The sequence below is a fragment of the Manacus candei genome, unplaced genomic scaffold, assembly GCF_025592945.1.
Source record: "Manacus candei isolate 608988 ecotype Guabito, Panama unplaced genomic scaffold, ASM2559294v1 h1tg000028l, whole genome shotgun sequence".
NCBI lineage: Eukaryota > Metazoa > Chordata > Aves > Passeriformes > Pipridae > Manacus > Manacus candei.
Window position 1 is genome coordinate 15,283,814 of NW_026138076.1, and position 12,878 is coordinate 15,296,691.

Here is a 12,878-nt window from a genome sequence, read left to right on the forward strand (position 1 = left end):
CTGACAGCTCATCTTCTTAAAGACCTAACAATGATGTTTGAGTACTAACATACTCTAAGTCTACACTGTTGGTGTCTAAGCAGGAGGAATAACATTTTATCCTGGACATTTGTTTATTAGGAAACACTTACTAAGGAGTTAATAAAATTTTCACTTCAGAATTCTGTTTGCTCTACTCTTGTATAAAAGATGGGAAAACATTTCTTTTTTATTATGTAACTATCAGTCTCATGTTTATACTTTTATATACAAGTGTAGGCTATACAATAAGACTTTACAATGCATCCTGACAAGTTTGGTTTTCCAATACATTGGGAAACAGAAAATTTCTTGTAAAATTCCAGCTTTTTTGCTGTAAGTTCTTAAAATTCTGGCACTGTTAGCATTTCAGGCCTCTGTGCATTTTGACAGAGCATTACTGCTGACACTGGCACCTGATGTTTACAGGTACTCAGGCTTATAGGGATCTCCAGTTTAGAATGGAGACAAAATTTACTTTTTGGTGGGTGCTGGAAACTAGGTCCAATCAGGACTAGAAAACTTCCAAGTACAAATTGACCAGAGAACTGCTAATTATCTTGACAAAATTCTTGGTATACTCTGAAAGCATAGTGCATTTCGGTAGCAGTTTCTCATTTTTCATTTTGCTTTAGGTTACAGCTGATGTCTTGGTGATACTTCCAAAACTGTGAGGATGACTTTAAGACGCTCATCTGTGTGTTAGTTTCATTTTGAAGATTTGTTATTTTCTATTAAAACTAGACATTTAAGCATTCATTTTTGGGAGAACCTTGCATATCATCTCTTTGTGAGCTCAAGTTTGCCTTTTTCTCTGAAACACTGTCCTAAAGATCTGAAAACAGAATATTCATCCATACTATGGTTCTCATGATCTGCTCAATACATCATAAAATTTGATGTTTTCTTGGGATAAGTGACAATAAAGTATATAGGTGTTATAATATATGGTATGTTAGTTAATCCAGTTTCATGGACAAGTAAACAGAAAAGGAAATAATGAGTCTATTTCAGATTCTTTTTCATCTTACTTTAAATGCAGCAAAAATTAATCTAAAACTGTATAGGCAGACAGTTTTCTATAATTTTTGTAGTATTTCATATTTGAGATTAGGTAGTGATACCTTCATTATTGCTTTTTTGCTAAATTACATCAGAAAGTAAAATATTAAATATAGGGTAGGAAATAGTGTGGAAATTGCTCCAGGAATTCAGTAGCATCTCTAACACTGCTGTAAAACATAAGGGATCTAGTCTTATTAGGTTAAGATTCTTTCATCTCTAATTAATTACAAAAAGGCTTCAGGGTTTCCTTTTAAAATTTTTAAATATTTGCTTTTAAGAAAATCAGAGTTACTTTTCTCATCTTTTCTCTCCTATTTTATGGCTGCACTACTTTTGATGAGTAGCATGTCTCAAAGGCTAACTGAATAAAAGAATATACTTCCTGTAATAAGACTTTCCCATCTACCCTTCAGAAAACGTTTCTGAAATGCTCATGATTGTTTTATTTAAATGCATGACACATCTTAAATACTTAAAGCAACCCATTGCTCTATACAATCTAGATACAGAATTTTTGCCAAGTACCTAGCTGAATCCACAGTACAGAAAATTGATCCGAGTTGTTACTGGTGAGAACTTGAAAATACAAAGCCAACAACTGGGGTTGTACTCAGTGTTCAGTAGCCGGAGGAGCTACAAACAAGTTTGACCCTGGATAATAGTAAGTCTTTATGTCTGAATTCCAGCTCACTCTTCTACAGATTGTGTCTCAGGCAGTTGATTATAGCAATGTCTTGGGAATCAGATATCAGAGCTTTTATTCACAGGCTTGTCATCACCTGGAGCCTTGGAAACATTATGTTAACTAGTCTATACTTCAGCATATCCGCCTACAAATATTCATTTATTTACCTACCATTTTGCATTTAAGCAAGTCAACCAATGAATATTAAAAAAAAATCATTATTTTTAAATTTGAGACCTTTGCTACGTGATGACTTTTTTTTTATGATTAGAGCAGTCCAATTTGCTTTCATAATAGTCTTTTTCATTTCAATATACCATCAAGTGATTACAAAAATTGAATGAGGATCAGAAAGGTCTGTAATTGTTAATGATATTCAGGACGGCTGAACAGTAGGTGTTTTCCTATTTAAATAGTTAATATATGTAGGAACAATTGCAATGCAATGCAATAAATAAAATGTTGATTTTAACATAGTAATTGCTTCCTAACCAGGATCTGGTCTTTTGACATTTCCTTTCCATGGAGGACAATGTTTTTTAATATTTTTTATGGTTCATGGTTTTAGAATGTTCTTAGAATGCAAATTTATTCTTCATAAAAAATGAATTTTAATGAATTGTATGCAAATAACAATTCTTCAGTTAATTTAAGAATTAAATGTCGCCTTGATGGAGATATATATTTTATATTCTGTAGAGCTGGTTTGAGACAGCTGGAAACTAGTTCGTGAAGGAAAATAGCAGGAAGGGCTAAATTACAGTAGTGAATGGTCCGTTGATACAAGCATCTATCTTCAGATAAGGCTGAGAATAATGTTTGTTATTTCTGTCTCAAAACTGAAGATTGTTAGTGAAGGTGAAGAATCGGTGAATTCTAGTTTTCTTTCAGCTCTGATGGTTTTGATGTGAGCAACTGTCCTCCAGGTACTACAAGTGAGATCAGGAAGCTCATTTGAATTAACGTGGGAGTAGGATTTGAGCAAAGATACCAAATGATGTGTTCTATTTTCAGCTCTGTTCTAACACAGCAGGCAAGTGGTTATCTTTAACCACTTAAATAGTCCTTGTAGGGTCAGTATGACTCTATGCCTTGCACTTAAATTTTTATATAAGGGGAGCAGGCTAGCAGCCACTATTTCAGCTGCCTGGTTTTGGAGCTTTCCTAGAAAAACAGACATACCAGTGTAACTGAGCTTTGGGGGTCTATAAGAGGTTTTTCTGTCTTGCACCTGCACTGTGGGTCCAGTTCATGTCTTTTGATGTTATGATTTCAGTGGGTTTTTCCAGGAGAAATTTTATGACTGCAGAGCACGCATCAGAAACTGTTTCTAGGACTTCTTTGGAACCTTTAGGTAAACTCAGACAGGTTAGCTTCTCACACTACTTTGTGCTTTAATTGTTTGCTGAATTGGAACCATAATCTGCACTTGGTTTAAGCCTCTTCTAATTTCTGCATATCATTTATGAAACTGCAGAGAAGGTGGCATGTGCATGTATATTGTTAAGTCCTATGAGTGTGCTGCATGAAAAAGCTCCATCACCCTTTTCTGGATGGAAGTGTACCTGCATTACAGACAGTTCTAGATCCCTAAAGATTGAATTATGAACTTGTGATCTTACAAGAGGTTTTTTGTTAAAAGCAAACTTCAAACACATTTTTATGAAAATACTGTGCTTCCACTGTATGTTAAGATGCCTGTATATGTATAGATACACAGATATGGGCAAACATCTTGAAACCTTTCCAAGCTCTAACCTATTATTTAAAAACTCATTACCTTTGCTTTTCTGAAAGCTATTTTAGCCTACCTGTGGAGAGTATTATGATAGTAACCACAGTTAATGCAATAAAGTGATAGAAAATCTCTTTGTGTCTTCCCTTACTGAAGAGTATTTTTTAATTTATTTTTTTTTAGAGTCAGTAACTGTATCAATGCATTAAGAAGCAAGAGACTGGATGTACAGTCTGTTTCATGTTGCTTATTAACAAAAAAAGGTAGTGAACCAATCATGGTGAAATGGTATCCTTGTTTGTAATGCAGGCTGGTTTTGTTTTAACACCTAGTATGTAAATAATTACTTCAATAGTTTAATGTTTTCCAGAAAAAGGCTACAGAATTGGGTTGCCAAATCAGTGGACATCCTTTTTAGGTCAAAAGGTACTGTTGGACAGTAATCACAGCACAGAAAGTATGTGTTTGAGTCATGGGAGCTGGGGGTTCTTTTACCTCATGCTAGCACAGACTTTTAGCCCCAGCTGCAGTTTTGAGAGATGTGGACATCTACCCATCTTTTTAAAGAAGCCTAAGTTAGGAAGAAACAAGACTGTGGAAGCACATTATTTAAATGTACTGAAGTGTTTCAGTTCTGACACCTCAGAAGTCTTAACAGAATTTATCTACTTGACTCCTGGTGAACCCCTCCCAGGTCACTTTCATAGAGCTCATTACTCACTTTCAGAGAAACGAGCCCTTACAAAAGGAAAAGAGGGTAAAGATTCTGAAGGAAGAAATGTGTAAAATCCCCCAGAGTGGACCTTGGTTCTCTGCCTGGGACTCAATGGTGATACCACTGCCGTTGCATGCTGAGAGCAGCAAAGTTACCTAGAGTGGTGGAGCAGCAGAGCTTTGTCTACAAGCTGTATTCAGAGGTGAAAACCTGCTGTAGTCCTAGAAAAGTATGACACTGACCAAGGAAATGCCATGATTCATGTACTAAGTCAATCCCTGTTAAGGAATAGTAATTTCTGACCAATACTCAGAACTCTTGTCTATGAAATGCAGTATGCTTGGTTAGATATATTTAATGCTTCTAAATGATTTTCTGAGAACTTTAGGTTGAAGAGCTGCATGTGCTTTCTAGCTTTTATTTCTGACTCCTGGCAGTTGAGATACAGGCTAATGACAGCTGTATAGGAGTGTTTTATAAGCAGTTTTAAATTGCTCACAAATATCTCCTTTTCTTCCTACTTGTAGTTGAAATGAATAAATGCATTATTCTAAATAGGATAAAATGGGTTTACATGGTGATTGCAATGCACAATCTTTGAAAGTCATCTAATAAACAGCAACCTTTAACCTACTAAAATTAAGCAATGTGTTTATAAACACTAGGAACTGTGATAATGTCAGGGGTTAGCTTTTTGTAAACGAGTGAGGGCTTGTGCTTTGTTGTTGGAAAACCAGCTGACTGTTGTATGATGGTTATCCCTGAAGGTTACTTCCTAAATAAAGACGATTCTTTACCCTGAGTGCTGTGCCCTGTCAAATAATTTCGGCGCCTAAATTTGGTGCATCCGAAGAGCTTCACTGAAGGCGTTCACACGGTAATTTGCAACCTCCGGGCCGGGTCGCTCGCAGCGGTGCTCCATCGCTGCTCCGGCCTTTTCGCTGTGCCCACCGCGGCCGGTGCCGCACGACCCGCAGCCGCGGGGGGGTCGGGCCGCGGCGGGGGCCGGGTCGCGGCGGCCCCTGGGCGGGCGCGGTGCCGGGTCGCCGAGCCGGGCAGGGCCGGGCAGGGCCGGGCCGGGCGGCTGTTGGCTGTTGCCATGGCTCCGGCAAGCCGGGGGAGCCCAATGAGCGCTCTGCGGCGGTGCCGAGGGGACCAGCCATTTTGCTTATGGAAAACAATGTGACATATTATGCTGTGCTGTACCGGGGAATAAACAAAAATCCCGTCGGGGGACACAGCAGAAGCGGGCATATAAGTGAGTAATTCTGGCGCCCCAGCGGGCCCGCGAGCTGCCATTTTGACAGGCTCGCTGCTGCCGCTCCCGCCGCTGATCGGAGGAGGTGGAATGCGGGGCGATAATGCTGCATATCTGCTGTCAGGCAGCGGATCGGGGTTTTGTCTTGTAAAGGCAAGGTTCCTCTGCAGTGCTGTCTCGGCAGCTCGCTAGCTGCTGCTCCGAGCGGGAGCCCGGGATCCAGGAGGAGGGTGTCGCCCTTCCTCCCGCCGCCCTGGTGCGCGGCTGGCGCCGGGGCGCGGGTGCTGCTGAGGAGCAGGTGTGCGAGGGCTCGGCCGGGCTCCCGCTGCGGGCTCCGGGCTGCGCCTCGGCAGGTTGGCGTGGGAGCTGCTGCCGCTGGACTCCTCCACAACAGGGAGCCGCTGTGCGCCTCGGCTGCGGGGAGAGAGGTACGCCTGAGTGCGGTTCTGTGAGACACAGCTGGGCGCAACTTCCTGCGAGAAATATGCTCCTCTAGGTATCTGTGCGTTGAAAGGTTGTCTTTGGTCAGTGGCTGGTTCAGAGTGGTTGCTGAATTCATTGATCTGACTGCGTTTTCCTTAAGTGTTTCGATATGGTGTGTTCCATATGGTTGCTGATTCAGAAGGATATTCCCAATAGTTGATACAATTTTATGCCTACACTAAAAGGCAAGGATTATTTTTGTTTGTTTGGATTTTCGCTGTGCTTTTTACCATCAGGATAGCCTGGGTGAAGTAAAATATCATAGAACTCGTGAGCACGTTCAAAAAGCTGTACATTGCTGAGTTCATCATTAGTGGATTTCCATGCATTGTGTTCAGCCTCAGCGTTAGATTTAAATTGTCCAACTGCTGCTGTGCAGTATGTAGGTCATAATAAAAAGCAGCTTTTTCACCAGCTTTCAATGGACTGCATGCCCCAGTGCCGTGGCTGATTAGTTTGTGGTACTTGTGCTGTTAAGAGTAGTGGTATTATAGCTGGCTCACACCTCCTGTTTAAAGATATCGCACGTACCGTGCTAGACAGAGCACAACACACCCATTGTGTCCCTCCGTTTGGCGTTCAGTAAAAGGAAGGAAACGAGCACTCCACATGGAGCACCAGCACATTAATAGCACAAGACGGTTAAACTTTTATTGAACAATCAGTGATTCTGACATAGTCTATTGAAGGTAGAGGAAATAAAAGCAGTAAGACAAATGTAATGGGAGGGGTCTTCTGATAGGCACTGTATGTTAGTGCTGTAGATTTTCAGTGCAAAATTAATTGTTCTGAATAGTTATTAATCACAACACATCTGCTTTAGAGGTGAAAACTCTAGTTAGACCTAGGTGAATAAAACCGCAATCCCTCTGGACTAACGTTTCTATTAAAAGTAGCATTTTCCAGATTACCGACTGTATTCTTATGCAGTAATGCAATTTCAGAATTAGCTAGTGCTGAAATGCATTAAATTATTCTGACAACTGAAACAAATTTTCTGATTCACCTTGCATCTATAGAAAATGAGATGATATTTTGGTCTTAAGTCTTCTTTAACAATTATGTGGATTTAAATCACACTGAAATGAGCCATTTGTTTGGACAGTTGAGTGGGCATAAATTTGAAGTCTGGTATCTTTATAGTTAAATTAGTAACCAGTGCTGTGTAACTAGGAGCCAAATTCCAATGTGTTGTTTCTGTATATATCCTGCAAAGGCACTTGAACAAGCATGTTCAGCAACAATCCCCCAAATGAGACATTGCAGTATATAATTGGATTGCTATTATGCATTTTTTCTATTAGGAAAGCTCCATCTTACTTGAATCATTCCAGGATTTTGATTTTTGGCAAATGCACATCCTAACTTCTTTTTCTGTACCTCTGTGTAGGGGTCACACAGTAGGTGGTTTAGAGAACTGCCTTTATGTGTGTTCTATAAAGTGGAATGTGCATTTGCAGTGTGTTACTATATGAATATTTATGATTGAGCCTGTTATTATGATGAAAATTATAAACAAGCAGAGCTAGTATTTAAGATGTTGGTAAGCCTTAAACAAAGAGATAGACAGCTTTTGTTACAACAATAAAAAACGTGAATAAAGCAATGTGCAAAAAGTGACGGATCTTGTAGTTCAAGGTGATATAATCTCACTATGACGAATTTAAGGTGTTATGAAAACAAGTGAGGACTAGCTATGACTAATCACTAAACAGTATGCACCCATTAGGTGCATCCTTTTAGTCTCTATTGTTTAAACCAATATTCTGTACTCTTTCCATTCTGCTTTTCTCCTTCTGTTGTTTTTCTCATATCAGTTCCCAGCTTCCCTCTCTTTCCTTACTGTCTCTTTGACAACATCTGATCCCCTCAGAGCTATTTGTAAATCAAATCGGTGACTGTCAGTAATGGACATGGAGGTGCTGCAATAGAATCTGGTGCAGAGGAAGAATTTAAATGAGTTAGAGGTAAGAAACAGAACTAAGTAATGAGCGTATCCAGTATGAACTAATTCCACATGATGTAAGATATAAAAGGCCTAGAATTGGGTCAGTGATGTAGAAATTAAGGGGGCATGCAGTGAGCGGGACATTTTTCGTATCATGGTGAATTGTAGTTATAAACAGAAGGTTTACAAGAAGACCTTGACAATAATATGACATAAGACAAATTTTGTATTTTTGCACTAGAAATGGTAATATTGAGTTCCTGTTGAAGTCTAGAAGTTTTACAGGTTTCAGTGGAGCCACGCTTTCTATCAAGAGATGATTATACATTATTTGAAAGCCTTTAGGTTATGCAAAGTCAGGCTCTCTCTTGGTCAGCAGAGATGTAAATAACATCAGCTGTCATGCTTTAAAATTACAGTCACTTCGAATATTTTTTTTGACAGATGACCTTAGAAGGTGACTCTGGGTCCATGTGTCACTATAAAACAGGATACTAACAAAGCAAAAGCAGGCAGATGAATCCTTAAATGCAGTATCATAGGAGCAGGTGCAAACAGTAATAGAAATAAGAGACCAGGATGACCAAAGAAGGTAGAATCAAGTGTAACAGCTTTTTTGGTACGTTGTTTGTTTAAAATAATTAGCTTTAAGCACACAGTGATAAGCATCAGCCAGCCATGGGGTGTGTGGAGCACAGTAACCTTTATCTACCCACAGCCTATGGACTATTCTCATACTTACATATACAGCCAACCTGTGAGCAAGAATACAGATGGTATGTGCCCAGGGAAGACACTCAGGTATCGAATTAGGGTACACTGTATGATGTTACACTGTGGCATGGCTGAATGTCACTTCTGTACCACAAGGATCAGGTATTGAATATAATGCATCAGTTATGAGGTTGCATCTGGAGTGCACAAACTGCATCCGTCACATGTGACGTTGGAACAGTATTTCTGCTCCAGTGAAGCTGTCTGCACAAACACAGAAATAGAAGTTGTCAATTTCTGCTTGTTTGTAAACTAGAATTTTGTAAATGTATACTTTGGTATTGTGTCCTACTGCTGTGATATCGATCCTTTCCCATGTCATTATTTCATATTACATTAAGCATGTTAGTGCTGCCAGTTCGACTTTTCTTTTTCTACTATTGTATGTAGTGTCTAACTTCCTATTTGAGAGATGACTGTACCATAGATACTCTGTGTTCATTTTTCTTCAAATAGTCTGGCAAACATGAAAATGTTTTGACAAAAGCTGGCCTTTCTGAAATTATGAAGCTTCTTAACATTCTAGGGCTAAAACAAAAGCAAAAAAGACTTTTGAAGGCACTGATGTAATGGAAAACTTCATGTATGGGAGGGGAAAAAGGAGAGAAATAAGTACTTAAAAGGGCAGCACATTATCTTTGAGTAAAGGCATGCTGGATGACCAACTTTTAGATCTACTCCTGCTTTCATTGTTTTTAAAGCATGAAATGTATTTTTCTGTTCAGATGTATTGTTCCATAAGAGTGATATGTCATAGCTAATGCTGCTGTAAAGTAGGAAATTCCAAAGGCGGACCCTTTTCTTCTGTTATTTCTAACTTCTTTCCCTAAATAGATTGATTTTTTTCAACTTTCTGTACTGAATACAGATAGTGTTCTGACTCATCCACCCTTAAAAGCCTCACCAACCACCATCAGTGGGTTGAATAGCACAGATGTGGTTCTGTGTCCTTAAGTAACTCGAGTAGCATAGTGCACCTTTTTAAGAAGTGATGCTGAAGATCCTGAGTCTCAAAGGATGGTGGGAAAAAATAAAAATGACAGGAAAAGCAAAAATTCTTCCTCTCAATCTTTTCTATGATCAAATTATATAGTAAACCTTTTCATTAGCCTTTTCAGAAAATAGCTTTTAAATAATACTGAGATATAGAATAATGAAATTTTTGCTTCTTTTTAGAGAACTTGTCTTGCATTTTGTGTACAAGTGTTAAAGCAGTGTACAACTGAACTGTTTTATGGGTAACTAAAAGCTATCCCTAGTTTAACAGCAGTGGCTGATTAAATTTGTCTGCAAGCATAGTGGTTTTATTCTTTTGCTTCTTCAGGACCCAAAAAATAGGCAGGGATGCGTGATCAAACCAAATGGAAATGGAATCAGTAACTGCAACTCTCATAGCTGGAAGTCAAATTCATCAACGTTTGTAAAAAACAGTAAAATGCATTGATTTCTAAAGGTTGCATTTGTTTATAGGATCAAGTTATGCTAATCAGAAATCAGTAGTTGTGGCTGAAGGTCAAAGTAGGTAGAAGGATCTTTTTGTTTTTTCAAATAGTTTAAGAGCAACAGGTCTGGTTCCTTAATGAATTTTTATTTTATTTTTCTGAGGTGATGTCCCAGTTCAACTACAGGAAGACTGAAAGGTAGTTCCTAAGAGGCTTAGGGTTGGACAGTGTAGCCCATGCTGAGAAGAGGTGAGAACTATGTCAGAAGCATGACATCCATAGAGTGTTCTTTTGAGCATGATGCCATGTTGTCTGAGGACTCTGAATTAACTGTAGCCTGAATGTAAAGCTTCAGCACCAGAGCACACCTTGAGTGCTACCAAGTCTAACAAAGCCATGTATCTATCAGTGGGATTGACTTCCTGAAAGTTAATATTTTTCAAAGTTTAGTTTTAGCAAATGGTGGGGTGGGGAGTCTGTCCATGATTCAGTTATCTGGATCAATTCTGATGTCTGAAAAAAGTATGAACCAGAAATTACATGTTACTACAGAGGGTCTCTGTACATATCAGCAGTATTTTCACTATTTGAAGTGACCACAAGGAAAAAGTAGTGATTCAGGCAATGGAATAAAGCATGGGGTAGGCTGTTAAACTGCATGCTTTGAATGTTTTCTGGTTTTGAATGTTCGTTTTCTCTTAGTAACAAAAAATGAGACACAGTTATAAAACCAAAAATATTTTCATTTTTGTAAAAGTAAAAGTGATCTAAAATCAAGATATCATTGGCAGGTTCAAAACGACATTTGTAAGATACTAAATGCCTGTTTCTCACTGAATTTCGTATTTGTTTGAGAACTTCAAATTCTCCATTCTGTTGAGCAGATAATATGAGCTCTTTTAGTACCTTGGACTATGGTAAAGAAGTGAGAGTAAATAATTGGTATGAGGTGATTATTGATTGGTGAGAATTATGAAGAGTGGTAGTTCAGAAAGGTTGTTTAGTAAATCTCTAGCACAGTATGTTTTGCTGTCTCTGATGAAGCAGTCATCCTGGGCCATCATAAGGAATGGGTTAATGAATTAGATGGCCCAAGCTTTGGCTTGGTATTTCAGCTGCTGTTTTTAAACATCATGAGACATCTGTGGAAGGTTTGAATTTCAAACAGACTGTAGCTTTTGAGGCAATCCTAAGCTCTAGTGATTGGGCTAGATGAAATATGTAATAAATAATTCTCTTTTGAATATAGAGGTCACACTGCTGACTTTTGTGGATTTGGTGCTTTGCACTTCTTAAAATCTTAAGGAGTTATTGTCTGATTTAGGTATCAACACTGGGTTTTTTTCCTACTAATAGTAAGATTTTAGAGACAAACAATAGTAAAGATTTTAGAGACAAGCAAGCAGTAGAAACCCAAAGGGGTGCTAATGCATACATTGCATCATACATACTCAGTATGTATAATTTAATTCGTATATTGATCAGGTACATCACGCTACTCCTTCTAGCCAGTTATGCAGTTTGCATATTTTAATAAGCAAATTATGACAGAAGCCAGCAGTTTCCAGCACAAATTTAATTTAATTTAATTTAGTTTCTAGTGAATTTCTAATGAATGTCACTGCTTAGAGTTCTAGGGAACTCTAAGCAATGACATTCTCCCAGATAATCAAATTCATGGTAATGCACTGTTTTTCTTTTGGAAAAATCTGTATTTGTTAGGAATCTGGAGGAAATCATTATTTCAGTATGACTGATGCAATCAACTGGTTTATTTTGAATAAGTAAAATGTAAAAGAGGCTAATCAAATGAAGTGCTACTGTGTGAGAGTGAAGAGAGAGGCTGGCAGGTTTGACAGTAGAAAAAAGACCAAACCAAAGGCTTTGTTTTGACATACATGCAGATAATCAGGCAAATTCAAGTCTTTTAAGAGACCTCTTCTGTAAGGGTCACTTTACAGATACGGATCATGTAATCTGAGCCTTGCAGATTATCATTCTACTTTTAAACAAGTACAGGAGAGAGGTTTTTAATTCCTTATTTGCATAGCTGTAGATTTACACGTTCATGTGCTTTTGCCAGTGACATTTGATTCACAGATGACTGATTTACGGTCTTGAGCAAAGGCCAGATTCAGGACACACTTTGTCAGGACAGCAAAATCTACAAAAATTGTTTGGAAACCTGCACCTGTTGTATTCAACACATACTATAGTGAAGCAGAAGGAGGATGCATTCCAGCTTGAGGCAGTACTTTTCTTGTGAGCAAGGTAATAGTAATTGCATTATTTCTCTGTGTCATTAGCCAGCAGAAGAGAAATGGCAGATGAATTATTTCCTAATGAATGGATAAAAAGACTGTCATCTGAATTGCTATTTGAAAGAAACTCTTGTGTTTAAGTAATTGTTTTTATCAATATTAGATAATCACCATGCAGAGAAAGGATTGGGGTCAAGTTCACTTTGCAATAGTTTCTGTACATAAAAGATGGAACACAACTGATGTAAAGGTAAACTGAAGAGCAGGTTTATAAACAGATGGCTTTGACCACTGCTTGACTATCATACCAGTGTTTTCCTCATTTCTTGTAGCAGAAGTGAAAATTTAAAAGATGTCTGAGGAAAAAGCAAATATTAGCTTTGTCGATGAACTTGGGAAGTGTTCTTTTAATAAAAGGATACTGCTTCTTATGAATGGGAACATTTTAACAGATATTGTCTACAGTTGTGTTGACAGTTTGGGGAGTTGCAAGA

General features: G+C 38.4%; 1 protein-coding gene across 14 annotated transcripts in view; it reads left to right on the top strand.

Moving 5' to 3' along the window:
* The first annotated feature begins 5,330 nt into the window (after positions 1–5,330).
* The window catches only part of SORBS2 (sorbin and SH3 domain containing 2), a 161,581-nt gene continuing 154,033 nt past the window's right edge, over positions 5,331–12,878 (top strand). For 8 of the 14 annotated variants that reach the window (XM_051790645.1, XM_051790646.1, XM_051790647.1 and 5 more), the window contains exon 1: positions 5,338–5,476. The gene's annotated coding sequence lies outside the window, so the exon portion shown is untranslated. Of the gene's footprint in view, positions 5,477–12,878 lie in introns of all 14 variants that reach the window. The other 6 variants (XM_051790641.1, XM_051790650.1, XM_051790643.1 and 3 more) reach the window with 3 other exon arrangements.